Source organism: Dermochelys coriacea, chromosome 13 (genome assembly GCF_009764565.3).
Source record: "Dermochelys coriacea isolate rDerCor1 chromosome 13, rDerCor1.pri.v4, whole genome shotgun sequence".
NCBI lineage: Eukaryota > Metazoa > Chordata > Testudines > Dermochelyidae > Dermochelys > Dermochelys coriacea.
In genome coordinates this window covers 14,726,509-14,742,105 of record NC_050080.1, presented here as the reverse complement: position 1 = coordinate 14,742,105, position 15,597 = coordinate 14,726,509, and the positions used below count along the sequence as shown (strand labels likewise).

General features: G+C 38.7%; 1 protein-coding gene and 1 long non-coding RNA gene across 3 annotated transcripts in view; one reads left to right on the top strand and one right to left on the bottom strand.

Annotated features, from left to right (window-relative positions):
* The window catches only part of TSHZ2 (teashirt zinc finger homeobox 2), a 267,767-nt gene that overhangs the window by 236,444 nt on the left and 15,726 nt on the right, over window positions 1-15,597 (top strand). The gene's annotated exons all lie outside the window — the stretch shown is intronic.
* LOC119842291 overlaps window positions 4,161-15,597 on the bottom strand; it is a 30,226-nt gene continuing 18,789 nt past the window's right edge. Inside the window, exon 4 of the long non-coding RNA XR_006275487.1 lies at window positions 4,161-14,496. This is a non-coding gene — a long non-coding RNA (uncharacterized LOC119842291). The remainder of the gene's footprint in view (window positions 14,497-15,597) is intronic.

The window sequence follows — 15,597 nt, the reverse complement described above, 5'->3', positions numbered from 1 at the left end:
AGGAAATTAGAAAATTAGGGAAAGAATTATTGTATAGAAAAAAATTCTATGTAATAAAACTAATAAATTGTGCCATAGTGATCTTTTAATTATATAAAAGGGATAACTTTATAGACACTCTCTGATTGATCAATAGTGCATACTTGACTAATTCCTAATCTGTACATGTATTTAGCACAATTATGCTCCAGTGAATGTATAATCAAATGGCCAGTTAGCTATCATTTGTGTTTGCGTATCCACTGTGTTTGCACCGGCAATCACATACATTGACTATGCAAAGTAGATGTGCAAATCCATGTGAAATTCTGAAAATATGGGCCTACATCAGAAGTAATAACAAATGTGGGAAGGTGGAATACATATGCATAATATAGTACTTTAACCTAATAACATGACCACTTGCAAGCTTTAGCATAACACCGAAAATTGCTAATGGAGCACTGTGCAGATATTCAAGATACAAGCAGTCAGGAATCATGCATAATGGAACAGTGCAACTGCTAACAGCAGATTCACACAAGATAATTTAAACTTGTTTGTATGGAAATGAAGAACTGATCTTTGAAGTGGTCCTTAATGAGATTCTGCTTGATCCTCACTGTATCTGGAGAGTGTTCCCTTTTCCTTTTGTATCCAGCTCATGTTTGTGGGGTGCAGAAACAGGACTCATTTAAATTATGAATGCCTATTTGTATCTACACAGTATTAGGTGAGAACTAGGTGTTACCAATATCTCATGAGTGTTTGTGAAATCAGTTTTTAAAATTATACATGTACACAGACCACTCCTACATAGTGTATGTTACTTAGCTTCCTGATTTGTAGACATAGTAGAGTCTGCATTACTTGACCATGCAGTATAGGAGATGCATAACCTAATCCAAACTTTGTATCCAATAATATTTTATATCTGTATATCTATAGATATAGATATAGATATAATAGTGTGTGTGTGTGTGTGTGTGTGTGTGTGTGTGTGTGTGTGTGTGTGTATACAAAAAACCAGGAAAATTAATAACATCTCTCATGCGTTCTGTATAGTGCAAGAAATAAGTCTTTTTTTTTCTTTATGGAAACTCTCATTTCCACTTGATGCCTTGCATTTCTGAGCACTGCAAAATATTCTTGAGATGGCTTAAAAGTCTGTTGTCACTGCTATAAAACTATGTATCCTATATGAGTATCGAAAAGTAGACATGATACTGATTCACTATGAAATAGCTCTAAGTACCACCAAGCTCTGAACAGACTTCCATCATAAAATACTACTGAGTGATTAGCCATATTTGAACTTCAACTGCATCTTTGAAAAAAGTCTATCTGGTAAGCAAGGTCTTGTTTTTTTGTTTTTATTTTGTTTTGAGGGACAGAGGGGAAGCATCTAGGGTTTGTTTGTTATTTAAGCTCATAAGCCTAGGGAAAGCTTAATTAAAGTAAATAATAACATTTCCATGAGGGGGAACATAATTTCTGTTTTCTTGCCAGTTCCCTATGTACTTCTGTCTTCTGGTTCTATCATCAGCCAAACCAACTGAATGTCTTAATATAGCAATAAACCTCTGACCAGCTTGTACACTTATTTTTCAGATTGGAGTTTGAAAGACAGACTCTTTTCTGTAACAGTGTTGTGAGGTGAAAGAGTCTAGTTTATTGTGAATCATTGGTTGGAGTTCATATAAGGCCACTGTAAACTAATATTAGTTAGTTAGCTGGCTCCATAAAAAGCACAGTGGAAGCCTTTCTGAATTTCAGACCTGAATGAGATAAATTTAGAATTGGTGTTTTTAATAGAGTATTCGCAGCTAACAGTAGAGGTCCCATTGGAAGGCTTTCCACCTCTCTTACATCATTTAAGAAGCAAGCATTTCTTAGCTCTCTCAATTTTGACGGACCATTGGCATTACCGGTGGCTGTCGAATCGAAATAGCCCATATCCTATATACTTACTAAGATGCCTGTGACTGATAAACATGGATCTCACTGGAAGAAATTAAAACTAAGAAATTACGCATTTCAAAGCTTGTTGAAAGGCTAAATCCTGAGAGGTGCTGAGCACCAGCAACTTTCATTAAAATGAATTCTCTCTACAGCTCTCAACACCTCTCCAAATTTGGACCATTGGCTTCAATAGGAGTTCTGGGGACTCAGCAGCAATCAGAATTCTCTCATATGAATTGTGATACCATAGCATACATTCCTATGTTTAGGTCTGGCGCATTCTCATCAGCATGCCCTGCTGAAATAATAGAATCCGTTAGATGTTTTAAACTCTTTGATATATCCTAGAAGCAATTAGGTCCAGATTATAATTTCACTGTGTGCATCTCATGGATGGAGTTTATGTCATACATCTGAAATCAATCCAACCCATATTCCAATGATAAACAAAACCATTTTTTAACATTACCTATAATTACATTTAAAGAATTTAAGGAAAGTAGATTAACCATTTTCTGTGAAATTAGATCAAAATAATCATGTGAAATAATTTTTTTTTAATATACTCATTGGTTTTTAGATGTTTACTTATGCTCAATAAATATGTATTCTTATATATGCATTTTAATTAAATGTTATAATTTCAGAATTATATAATTATCAATTGTTTCATAAAATTCTGGCTGTTTTACAATAATTATACTTAGTAACTTCTCATCTCCTTGTATTTACCATTTCCCAATGCCAGTAGCAGTTTAGAGGGCTATATTTTTGGCCAGCCTCCTATTTTGCATGCCCACTTCTGGGCTTGCAGTCCATTGTGTTTTCAAAGGTGCCTGTGCAAACAGTTATGCCTGTGAAAAAAGCTTCATCTTCATGCACTAAACTTCACTGATAAGTATTTAAATGCTCAATTTGCACACAGTGAGCACCAATGTCACTGGGAATTCATAACTCTTTGCAGGATTAGGCCCAGGAATCATTGGTACACCCACCAGTGGGCACACAATCAACATTAAAGGAAAGGGCTGAAAATTTAGCTCTCTTTACTTTTGCTTGCCTCATGCAAGTTTTCTTTATGTATATAGAAACTCTATCAGTGTCTATTTCCCATTGATACCTACAGAATTTACACACAGTTCTTATTGCTAAAAGGGATCTTAAGAGTTGTATTGAAGAAATATCTGCAACCACATAGATTAGACATCTTCCTGTACATGGTTATTTATTAGGGACGTAGGACTGGAGGGGACCTCCTGGAACATTGAATCCAGTCACCTGCTATCACAGGCAACTCTGCCATACAATCCCATTCATAAATGTATGAGGCTCCACTGAGAAGCTAGTTTGGTTGTTGCCTCTGCCACTCTTATCTGAAGGATGTTCCAGAACCTCACTCCTGATTACACTTCCCCAACCCTCCACTCCTGCATCAGGAATTCCCACTGAATTTTGCACAGTGAGGGAAGCATCAAGTCTTTGTGAGAGAGTCAAAGCCAAATGATGATATTTAGTCACAGGTGTGGATAGAGGGTGTGGGGCCAAGTCTCACCACAGGCCAGGGAAAGAATGTGCCTTGTTGATTGTGCTGAGAGGTCCACGGCACTAAGGGACTGGGAAAGCTGTAACATCTTTATGATGGTGCAGCCTTCAGCACCCATTGGGGTTGTGTGTAGAAGAGCTGGGGGAATGGTCCCGCGACCTCCCAACCTCATCTTATCCCTTCCCCTCAGGCAATCGATATGTAATGCCCTACCTCTATTAAAACCAATCTGTGAAATAAACCTTCATATATCATATGCCCGCCATGGTCCCACAGGATGATTATCTGTTAATTTTTGCCTCTGCCTATATATGAAGAATAAAAACTGTATGTTACATGGTAATTAATCTTTTAACTGCCCTGTAAGTCCTAAATACAGTTACCAAATAATGTGCAGGAACATGTAATTAGGGTCTGTTCTCCTCTAGATACATGCAGATTTACATGGATATCTCTCACTAAGGCTAATGAGTATTTTATATATACATATATATATATATATATATCGTCTCATAAAAAGGGGGGAAAAGAACACTTTGTATTTATAACGCGTTGGTCATATAATTACTGAGGGGTGACATGCTTAAGCATCTGCCTGTTAAAGCCGTAGGAATTGGAGCTGAAGAGCCTGTAAGGTCACTATTCTATTCCAGAGGTGTCAAGCCCATTCTGTGGCGAGGGCCAAATTACATTTTTAATTATGATCCATGGGCTGGTGCTACATAATTAGGGTCATATGCTAGCCTTGGTTCACAGCAACCACCACTGATGACATTGGGAGGTTTACATAAAGGTAAAGGGCAGAACAAGACCCTTATGAAGTAACTGAACTTCATGTTAGTAAAGCCTCTGCCACATTTGACATCAGTCAGCGGGAAAAAGAAATTATGCCCAGGACTTTTAGCATGATAACTATCGCTTCCTCCCTGTTTAATTGGCCGTTTGCAAGCACAGTGGCAGCAGTTGCACACATAAAGGAGAAAGGCAGCTGCAGGAACAAGCATTTGCAGGTTTTAAGGCCCAGAATTTCCAAAGCTCTTTGGCATCTTGTGGGATGAAAGGTGCTATAGAACTGTAAATCCCTATTGTTCATATTCTTGTTATCTGATTTAGTTTATATTTGGGAGTGTCTCCTTTTCAGAAAGTTCTGAGTATTTGTCCTCTAAAAATCAGGCCCATTTGGAGCATCCTAAATTCACACGCAAATACTGATGCAAGCAAAATCACTTCTTACATTTGTGTTTTGGGATTTCAGAACAGGCTTGAGGTAGCCACTTCTACAGCTTCCACAAAATGGAGGGCTTTAGAAAAGTTGAGTTCCCAAACAAATTGAGGATGCAGGGGCGGGGGTATATTGCACCATAAACATGAAGTAACACATGAAAACGGGTGTCAGTACAACAATCTATCATACTGCACAGCTCTTGATTCCAGCTTATGTCTTCTATTTGAACAGTCTGAACGCAACTGACAAGAAGCTGTGGAGAACTGATGTTGCGTGAACTTTTTGTTTTGTTTCCAACTGACAGCACTGGCTCTGCACTTTTCAACCTGTGTGTGTCTGTTTTGCAGAGATGGTCACTTGCTACTTCCTTTCAAATTAGCTTGTGAAATGGTTGGGATAATTTAGGACATATACTGCCTGATCATTGGTACAGTTACAAGAAATAAAACATTTTAATATGAGCAGTCACTGCATGTTTACTGTATCATATTGCTGGGAGCTGAATGTGTGCCAAATGCTATAACAGAAGGGAGCATATGAACTCCAGAATGATGACACTAATAAGGAAATTACAAAAGGCCCAACAAATGGCATTTGTGTTAAATCAATAATGCTCTGTTTGATTTTTTTTATTCTAATCTTTCTTCAAAAAAAAAAAAAAGAAGATCTTTCCAAACAGTTGGCAATTCCCATTCTTGTTCTTCTTCCTGAACATAATTAAAAACATGTTGTGGCGTCTACTTAAGACATCAACTTTCCCAAGCCTGTCTTGTCCACTGCGTTTTAAACAAAGACACTGGTTTTGGCATTGTGCCCTTAATTAATCATTTGAGGCTTTATTGCTGTGGAAAAAAATGTCTTTGTTTAATGATTCATCACAAGCCCAATTTCTGAAGAACTTAATCAACTACAGGACTAACTTTCTTATCAGCTTAAGTAAAAACAACAACAAAAAGACTGAGGCATTGCTTTCGGTGTATCCTGTTGACAAAGAAGTATTGGTTTATGACACACTGTTATCATGGACTATTTTTGATTTAAATCTATAGAGATTAGATTGATCAGTTTCCTTTGGAGTTCGATAGAAGGAAATATGTTACTTATTGAGAAAACATGATCTTTGAAGTCCTCACTAAAATCATTCACTGCCAGGTACCATGGAATTCAGTAGAGATTGAATGACACTAGGCAGACCTTTTTGAAGAGTGACTCCAGACCTTGTAGATAAATTTGTAGCTTTTAAAGTTCAGTATGAGAGAAAAATAATGAAAAACATTTGCTGTATATGGTTTTAGGAAGTGTAGAGATTATTTTTCACCACATTTGCTTTTTCCTAATTTATTTTTATTTCAGGATAAGATAACATTCCTCCATTGCACACTCTCTTGAAATCTCCTATATGCAACCCTCAAACTTTTATTTAGGAGTAGCTTTTCATGGTGAATCAATTTAAAATTATTTATTTTCAATAGGATAATAGGGGGTTGAATTCTTCACTGTTGATTTCTTTATTCCAAATTAAAGATTAGAGTAAGACTGCCGCAAAGGATCCTTTCCATAAAGGATCTCCTATATTGTCCTATGGAAAATATCTTCAGTTATACATGTATATTACAGTAGCACTTTGTGGCCAAAAATCAGGATCAGGCTTCATTGTGCTAGGTGCTGTACAGACACATCATAGGAGACAGTCCCTGCCCAGAAACTTTACAGTCTAAATAGATGAGACAGCCAAAGTATGGATAAAAGTAGTAGTCTCCCCATTTTACAATCAGGGATCAGGCACAGAGAGATTAAGTGATTTGGTAGTGTGTAGCCACAAAGTGCATAGCAGAATTGGGAGTAGAACTCAGGGGTGAAATCTTGTTCCTATTGAAGTCAGAAGCAATACTCCCATTGACTTCAAAGGTGCCAGGATTTCACCCCAGATTGCTTGAATCTCACCATTTCAGTACCTTAGCTACAAGACCATTCCTCTCGATATTAGGTTTTATAAGTACATTTATAAGAATAATACAAAATTGCCCAATTTCCTATGATATTTTAAAATTATATGATGCAATAAATATAGTGAGTCATGCCATATTTTATATTTTATTTGTCACATATATTTAATAAATTGTAACATACACATATGTATGTATATTTTATATAAGCTAATAATATTGATAATTATTTTTTCACATGGGCTTATGGACTATACTGAATTTATTTTTTGTAGTAGAATTGACTTTTCCCCATTAGGCATTAAAATATCTGAGTAAAGAAGAGAGTTTGATACAAATAATTAGACTCCCTGTTTTGTGATGAATTGTGCAAGTCCCATTTACATCTCTTAAATCAGTCTCTTAGAGGCTGAAATTTACAAAAAGGTTTGCTCTGATGTTTATTTAGCTTTGGTCATCATTACATCTAATGGATGGCACTATTGTAAAGGAGCTCTGCTGGTCCCTAGCATAGGCTACCAAAATATTCCAAAGCAACGGCAAGACTTTAACAATGAATACCAAGTGCGGATTATATATAAAGTCTGACGATTTCAATTCTCCTCTCAGTATATATGCACAACTCCCATTAAAACCAATGGTGAATTATTCGGTCATTTACGACCCCGAGCCCAGTAATTCACCATTAGCTTTAATGGGAGCTGTGCATACATGCTGAGGGAAGAATTGAGACTGGCAGACGTTAACAATGAATATCAAGTGTAATTATTTGAATATTAGAAAGAATTTGCTTCCAATTCTGCTTTCTTGCTTTACACTATAGTACAAGACTAAATATGGCCTACAGTTGTGGTGTGCCAGGTTATCTGCCTAAATTCATTACAAGAACAATCCGCAATATGAACTGATCCCAAATGGGCTTGGAATTTTTATCACGTCTATCGCCATAAAATCTGAATGCTGCTATGAATCAATACTATTGAGTCCCATTTGTTCCAAAATCCCATTCACGTTCTCCACTTTTCTTTAGGCCTCTTCTCACCACAGTGGGCAGCAAAAGCTTCACTAAAGTTTGCTCCCTGAATCCTCACAATGCCAATACTAGCCAGCAGTGGGATGGCAGCACTCTGATGCTAGGCTGCTCAAGCAGCTTCCTGTTGTTTTTCCTCCAGGGAAACCTACTTAAAAGCACTGGATGTGTTCTCTGGCCTGATCACCAAGGTTATCTTTCTTTGCTACTTAGCAGCTGCTAACATGAAATTTCAGTAGTAGAAACTAGAGATTCTTCTCTGTTGGGCAAGGTTTATTTAGAATTCATTGTGGAGACTTGAATATGTGTGTGTGCATATGTGTGTGTGTATACATGCACGCTCAGCGGGAGAGTGTGTATTTGATTAGCTGCTTAGTTTTAACATTTGTTTGCCACCAATTATGTACTAGTATATTCAGAGGCATTAAGCACCAACATCCCCAGCAAAAGTCAATGTGTACTGTACATGTTCAGCACCTCTAAAAATCAGGCCTGCAGTTTGTATACCCAAAAATTAAGGCATACTGGAATAGTATCTACTTTGGCCTAACTGACTTTCCTAAGGCCGTAAAGGAAATAAAACTCAGGAGTTCCTGATCATGTGCTCAGACCATTAGGTCATGCCCAGATCTCTATAAATGCATTTAAAACAGTTCCACATACAATAATCACTTTTAGTAATTGCAACAAGAGAGAGAGGAACACAAGCCCACAGTGATGGATTCTGATTTTTCCTTCCCATTTGAATGATTTATAATTGTACAATAAGCAACACTGCATGGCTGTTCAGTAAGGCATGTTATTTATTTAGCACAGACTGATGCTATATTTGTGTGGTATTTCATATTCTTTGCAGTGCTTTACACTCTCAAACCTGTCCCTGCAGTTTCACTCCTTCCCACGTTAAAGATTCTCTATCAGCTTAATGACATTTTGAATCCATGGAGAGTAGGGTCCTCTTGTGCCCCATGATGACCAGCCCTCCAACAAGTCTCTTGGCATACAGTGTGATGGGATCAACTTCAGATCTTTACCACTTTGAAGCTCATCACAGTGGCGCTCTCACCCCATGTGAGGGCAAGGAGGAGAGTAATCTAGTTTAATGGACAGGAGCCTCATTTCTCTCCCTGTTCATCCCTTCAAAGGTGACCTGATAGGTGTCCCTCTTTCTGGTACAGAGTATTCTACCAACTACTGTACCTTGCAGGGAGCAAGTACATTACTTTCAAGCAAGACCCTGCCATCTCTTCCACATAGTGGAACTAAACACAACTTCTTTTCTTCCTGCTCAGCACTCATGTAGTAGAGCTAGAAGGAGCCACACTCCATTATCAACTATCTGGCCGACTTGGAAGAATGGGGTATATTTCTGCAGAAGGAAGTCCAACAACCAAAGGGAGAGAGAGCAAGCAGGAGACTGAGAATCTCAGAGCGAGGTGTTAGAAAGGGACTGGGGAGTGGCAATGGAAACAGAAAGAATGGCTCATCTTCTAGGAGATAATACTAAACTTTTGTTTTCCCCAAAAAAGTGTCTTTATAATTTACATTGCAGTAGTGCCCGAAAGCCATAATCAATAGGGGGCACCAAGGCTTAGCCCTACGGCGCTTGCCATGTAAGAATCTAAACTTAGAATGAAAGCTTAGTATAATCAGCTGGTGTATGAGTTCATTTTTCTTTCCTTCCCACAATCTGTGTTTATCCCCAGGTTTCACTAGTGCACCTTGTGCAGTCACTCCGCTGTGCCAATGCTACTGTGCAGGAGAAAGGTTTGTTGCTAAGTGACACGACAGCAGCAAAGTGTTTTTCAATTTCTACTTTTGTTTTCTACTTCCATCTTCCAAACACCTCCTTTAAAGAGAGTCGTGCTGTTGAAATCATCTCTTCTGTTGGTCACCAGCTTTTTTCACTGAGGTCTAATAGACATCCAGATAACCCCCATGCTTAGAGGTTAGATGCCTCAGGGCATTGGTCATGGAATACAGGGACTGCTGTTACAAGTTCAAATCCCCCTTACTGGTAGCCCTTAGCAAAAGAAACCAGATTGAATGGGCTGCAGAGACTGAGCTATCCTTTGATATTGAGAGGTGCTGCCCAAATCAGGACTGAGACACACTGGCAAGGTCTGGATTGGAGAAACAGCACTGCTGCTGTCTCTGTTCTCTATATAATTCCCATGGGCTGCCAAATCCAGCATCAAACAAAAATTGAAAAATAACAAACAAATAAAAACCCTCTGGTAATCTATACCCCCAGCTCTAGCCACTCTACAATTTTAATATTGGTTTCTACTGAAGGTGTTGGTTGTATCCTCAAATACTTGTTGCATTTGATCTATTGTGTCAATGTAATAAAGTAGCGTAATAACAAAAACCTCTAGACAACTTAACTTGATTCTTTAGAGCTCAACTTCTGGCAACACTCTGGGCTTGTCTTGATGAACAGTTGGTGCATGACAAGCTGGGCTGTATATCTACCTCACACTAAGGTGTCATGCGCTGTCTGTGTGGACCATGCTACTGTGCACTAAAAGTTCCCTCATGCACGTTAATCTAGTCCCATTTCAAAGCAGGACAGACACAGGAGTTTGTCATGTGCTGTTTGTCTAGACTGCAGTGTACTGCTTAGCTCCCTCTGCTCTAAGCTTAATGGGACAGGGAGTGGCCTTTTGTTATAAGTGTGTACAGTAGTGCCCAGCACAAGGGGATTCTGATGCTTGATGGTACCTTTAGGAGCTACCACAATACAAATAATAAAAGTTAATAGCACAGAAAACCCTGTAAATCCTACTGTCTCAGGTTCTTTTGTATTGTCTCCCGGAGGTAGGATGAGAGGTGGAGGGGAAGGAGGAAATGAAGTGATTACTATTTGCTGCTATGCGGAGTTTCTGTTTGAAAGTGTGCCATAAGCATATACCCTATGTTCCTTACCCACATTTAAATGTTCATAAAAGAGAAGGCTCTTATGATTTAGAACTTTGTGGCAGCAATAATAAATTTGTTAGTCTCTAAGATGCCACAAGTACTCCTGTTCTTTTTGTTCCCTTTTAAGATAGCCTTTTTATCAGAAGTTCAAAACAGAAGTTGGGGGCGGGGGAGGGGAGGAGGAAGCAGAAAGTTAAAACATTGTGATCCCCACTATTAGCTTTCTACTTTTAAAACTCCACATATTGCTATACGCATTGCCCATGGACAAGGACAGGATCCTTTAAGATGTGAGAGAATTTGAAGCTGGATTAATGACAAAGACAAATGATGATTTTTATTTTAGTAGAAGTTTCCGTGAGCTTCCTTTACACTTATAGGGTACTGTTAATAAAGTACACTTGACATGTAACTGTAAGTTCCTGAGAAACAGCTTCACTTTAAAGTTTGGAGAAGGATCAAAAAGAGTGAGTTCTCTTTCTTTTTTTTTTTTTTTCTTTCTTTTTTTAAGGAAAAAAAACCCTGAAAAAGGACTTTTTTTGGGAAACGGCATCTATGCCTTTTGTCTTTTCTTCTCTTTGTGGTCCAGAGACAGTGCGTTGACTGACTCCTTCAGAAAGGAGATCAGTGAAATTGTCAGTTGATTACTTCTCCTTGATTAGCATTTATAAGAGCCCTCTGATACATTATTTGCATTCCTATTTAGCCGTGATTTTTGTGGGGCAGCAATGATTAAACTTGTCACGAGGCCTGATTGACGGGGTCAGATCTTCACTTTCTACTCTTTTGAAATTAAAAACAAATGTGTCAGCTCCCTTCATGGGCCGCAGCGCTGTGAAGCTCACTTGCCTTGTCATCGCAGATAGGTCAGGAATGTTTTAATTTTAGGGATGGATTCTGCTTGTCAAGCAGAGTGTGATGGCGTGTAGTTCTGGAGATGAGATGTGAAGGGTGTAAAACAAAGAATGGAAAGAACAAAGACAAAGACACTCACATTATTAGACAGATTTAATTAGTCTGAATGGATATTATGCTAGATGAAGCAGTGAGCTGTGAAATTAACCCTTGATTACGGATTGGCGGATCATGCTCATAAAGCAACTCAACCCTTTTTGAATAGAAGTGCAGTTCTATCCTAAGCCCCTTCATCCCCACAACCCCTGCAGGAATCTAAAGCGGGGAGTGGGGGGGGAGAATTCTTGAAGGAACAGTTCTTAGAGATAAAATTTTGAAAGTTAAGGCAGTCTCTCTCTACTGCTTTCCTCCCAAAGATGGATACTAGCAAGTCCACAGATCTGAAGCTGAGTAGTTCACAAGTGGGCAGATTTAGTGCAAACTACATACAGTACGATTCATCCCAGTTTCTTCCCTTATCCATACTACCAAAAAAGGTGCCACTATGACAAATGGATGATACAATGCTCATATTTAAGGACATATTTCATGCCTAATTCTTGCACCTCCACCAGTAAGAGAAAGCCTCGTACTTAAGCTAGAAAACAAATTAATGTATCATGTAATTGGTTTCAGCTAAGTGGTGAGTTAAAATTATATTAGTCACCTTTAGAGTAGAGTTTAGACTTTTGGAAGGCCAGTAAATATCTGACTGACCCTGAAGCATAACTACAATCATGTAAGTACCAGTAGGTATTCTCACAAACTGTAATTGTGACCAATGAGAAGATTCCATATTTTGCTACATCTGATGCTACACAAAATTGGTACTTAACTATGTACTATATTTTTCATCATCATTCCCAAAGCACTATGTCAAGAATTAGTAATTCCAATGAGCACCATTACAAACTCATTGCATATCCTAAAATATATGTATATAAAATACAATGATAGTCTCATAAACCTTATATATATGCATAGAGAGAGAGAGAAAGTCTTTCCTCTCCAGTTGCTCAACTTCATATGAGGGCAGCTAGACTTTGATTTTCAAAAGTGCCTTGGGAGACTAGGAATGCCACCCATCCAAATGGAGTTAGACATCTAACTCCCCTGGAACAACTTTGAAATTCCAGTTTCAGTACATAGTTGAATGGCCTGCAGATTGTTACCATGTCAAGGCTTAAAACTAAAAACAGGGCTGGACATGAAAACAACTTTGATGGGACACCTCTAAGAAATGGTGTTAGTTAACCTAGTGAATAGCACTCTTCCCTCTGACACATTGTTGAACCAATGCCCCAGTATGGTGCTGAGCTGCCCTGTTCTACTTGCGGTGCCATTTTTCAGTGACACAATAAAAGTGAGTTACCATGTTTACCTGAGATATGGTGGCATTTCAGTGATGGTGAGTTAAGTAATTCCTGTATAAAGCACACTCTGAAATGAAAGACGCTAATAGTACATTAATGTACATTATTGTCATTATAGGACAAGAGGTAGCAATTATCCACAAAGAGGGAGGAATTTCTGGCAACATCATCTTTGGTTCCTCTATTGTAGTATTTTGTTTTTTGTGTACATGATCATTAGAGAGGAGAGAGCATGATAAAGTGGCTAGGAAAGAGACCTGGAAAGATCATGTGATGTGTTCCTGAGGCTGACACTGATTTGCTGACTGAACTCGAACAAGTCACTTCACCTTTATTTAGACAAACAGCACTGCACTGCACAAGTGCAAAGTATTATTATTTATTTTTATACCTGCTGAGGAGCTTCTACTTTATTTTTAGTAGTTCATTACTCAAACATTAAAAGTTGCTCTGGCCATGTTATGGAATATTGCACCATTGTGGGCAGGAGCTGAATGCAAAGCCCATCTATGTCTCCTCAAGCCAGTGTGCTGCAAAGTAACTTTGACCTGGCTATTTGCAAGTCCGGAGGGGGAAGAAATGTTTCCTGTTACCGTAACACCGACAGACACACACACACCCAGTCATCGGCGGGTGGGATCTCTGCAACTTAGTGTTTGAGCCTCTATTGCATGAACTAAAAGAAACAGATCTCTTAGCCAAGGCTGTAGCAGAGTCATCAATCACTAGCTGGGCTAGGTGCCACTAGAGGGGGACAGAGCATCACACCAAGCAGGCATGGGTTACAATACTTCCCTGGCTTGCCCCCCTGCAATATATTTTGAGGGCAAAGCACAGATTTTTTGTCTTTGGTTTACAGCTGCTGCTGTGGGCCAGGTGGTACAGAGATTACACAGGAAAGACTACTGACGTTCTCTCTCAGACATGTGCAGTGGCTGGATTAAAATGGTGCATGTGCCCTGCCCATGACACATTTGATGGGATTATTACACAGTAAATACAGATTTCGGGGGGTGGGGAGGAAATGTGTGTGTTTAGATTAAAAGAGTACAAAGCATCCAAAACTAGGTGAAAAAAACTGGTGCTAAGAAAATGGGCATCTGTCTATGTATCTTAATTGTTATTTGCTTGTCATCACAGTACTGCATCTAGACACCACATACTGTAACTTGTGATGCTCGTATGGCAGTTTCTGACACTGTGATATTCTCAGTGTTCTGTTGCCCACAATCTCACATGCTCACCTGCTTTGCATGGTAGGGTAGTTTGGTTAGTACATTTGGCTTTAATATGGAACATCAGCAGACATGGGATGTGCTAAACATTTCTTTGGACAACACCATCAAATCCAAACCATACTGAGTAAGTCACCCCAACAGTATTATGATACGCTATCACATATGAGCCAGTACAATGGATATGTAATATATGGTTACATATGGACCATAATGTAGCTCTTGAACATCTGGTAACGCATTGCTGGCTCTTCAGTTTTATATTGCAACCCACCTTGCTGAAGAATGTGTGCTAGGAGATTTGACCCATATTTGAAGGGCTTGATCCTCATTGCATTTACATTGGTGTAAATCAGAAGTAATTCCGTTTAAGTCAATGAAGTGACACTAGTGTAAAAAAAGAGCAGAATCAGGCACTTTACTCCAAACATATTAATTATATTGGTTTCTCCCTACCCACCATAGCATATATGGTTATAATTACGTGTACTGGATCCTCTCTCCCCAAGGTTCACATTTGAAGCACTGTTTCTCATCATTCATTTAATTCAAAAGAACGGTAGCAATTATGAACCCCCCCTTCCACCCCCCCATATATACACCTCCTTTATTTTTCAAGCTGAATTGTTTCAGTGGTAGCTTGGTGTGTCAGCTTGTAAGTCTATAAAACAGTTTTCTACCAGCTGGAGATCCAACATGCTACATGAATACATAACAGTGCCTAACCAAGAAGGTTTGTAATTCAGTAATTAGCTGTAATTAATGAACACAAAGTGAAGACTCATTTACAGTTTAAATTATCACATTAGCTCCTGTCACCCTCTATGTACACAAAACAGCAGGAATTCAATTATTTTTATTCTTCAAAGCTAATTTAAAATTTAAGGAATGCCATTACATGAAATAATAGGTAGGAAATGTAATAGAAATCACTGAGAACAGTTGGCCGTCCTTAGAATGGAAGGGAAAAAATGCTATCAGTGATGATTTGGAAATGTTGTTTCATCTGTGAACAGATGAAGGATTGAAATCTATGCTCTGTTCAGTGTATTTAAAACGAAAACGAGTTTGTGGTTACTACATCTCTGTGTGGGAAGGGCCATTGCGCATAATTGTAAAAGCAGTTGATACTGATAATGGTGTTGATAGTAACATGATGACAGCATGGAAATGCTCACACCATTATCTTTAATGGGGCTGAGTCGATTGCAATGGCTTCAAGTCCGTGTAATATTCACCAGTCTTAGTTGTGAAACTTCAGCCTAGCAGGCCTTAAGTAATTGTAACTTTGCAATCTGCCTACAGTGTGTGTGTGTGTGTGTGTGTGTGTGTGCACGCGTGCGCATCTGGGCAAAATGCTTTCATTGTGCTTTTAAAGCCACTATGAAGCATTCTCTCTGCAGCTGCCACAGATACTTTTCTCCAACAGTTCAGACAAAAAAAAAAGAATTCTAAACCCAAACGATGCTGCTTCTGCAGCTCCTACAC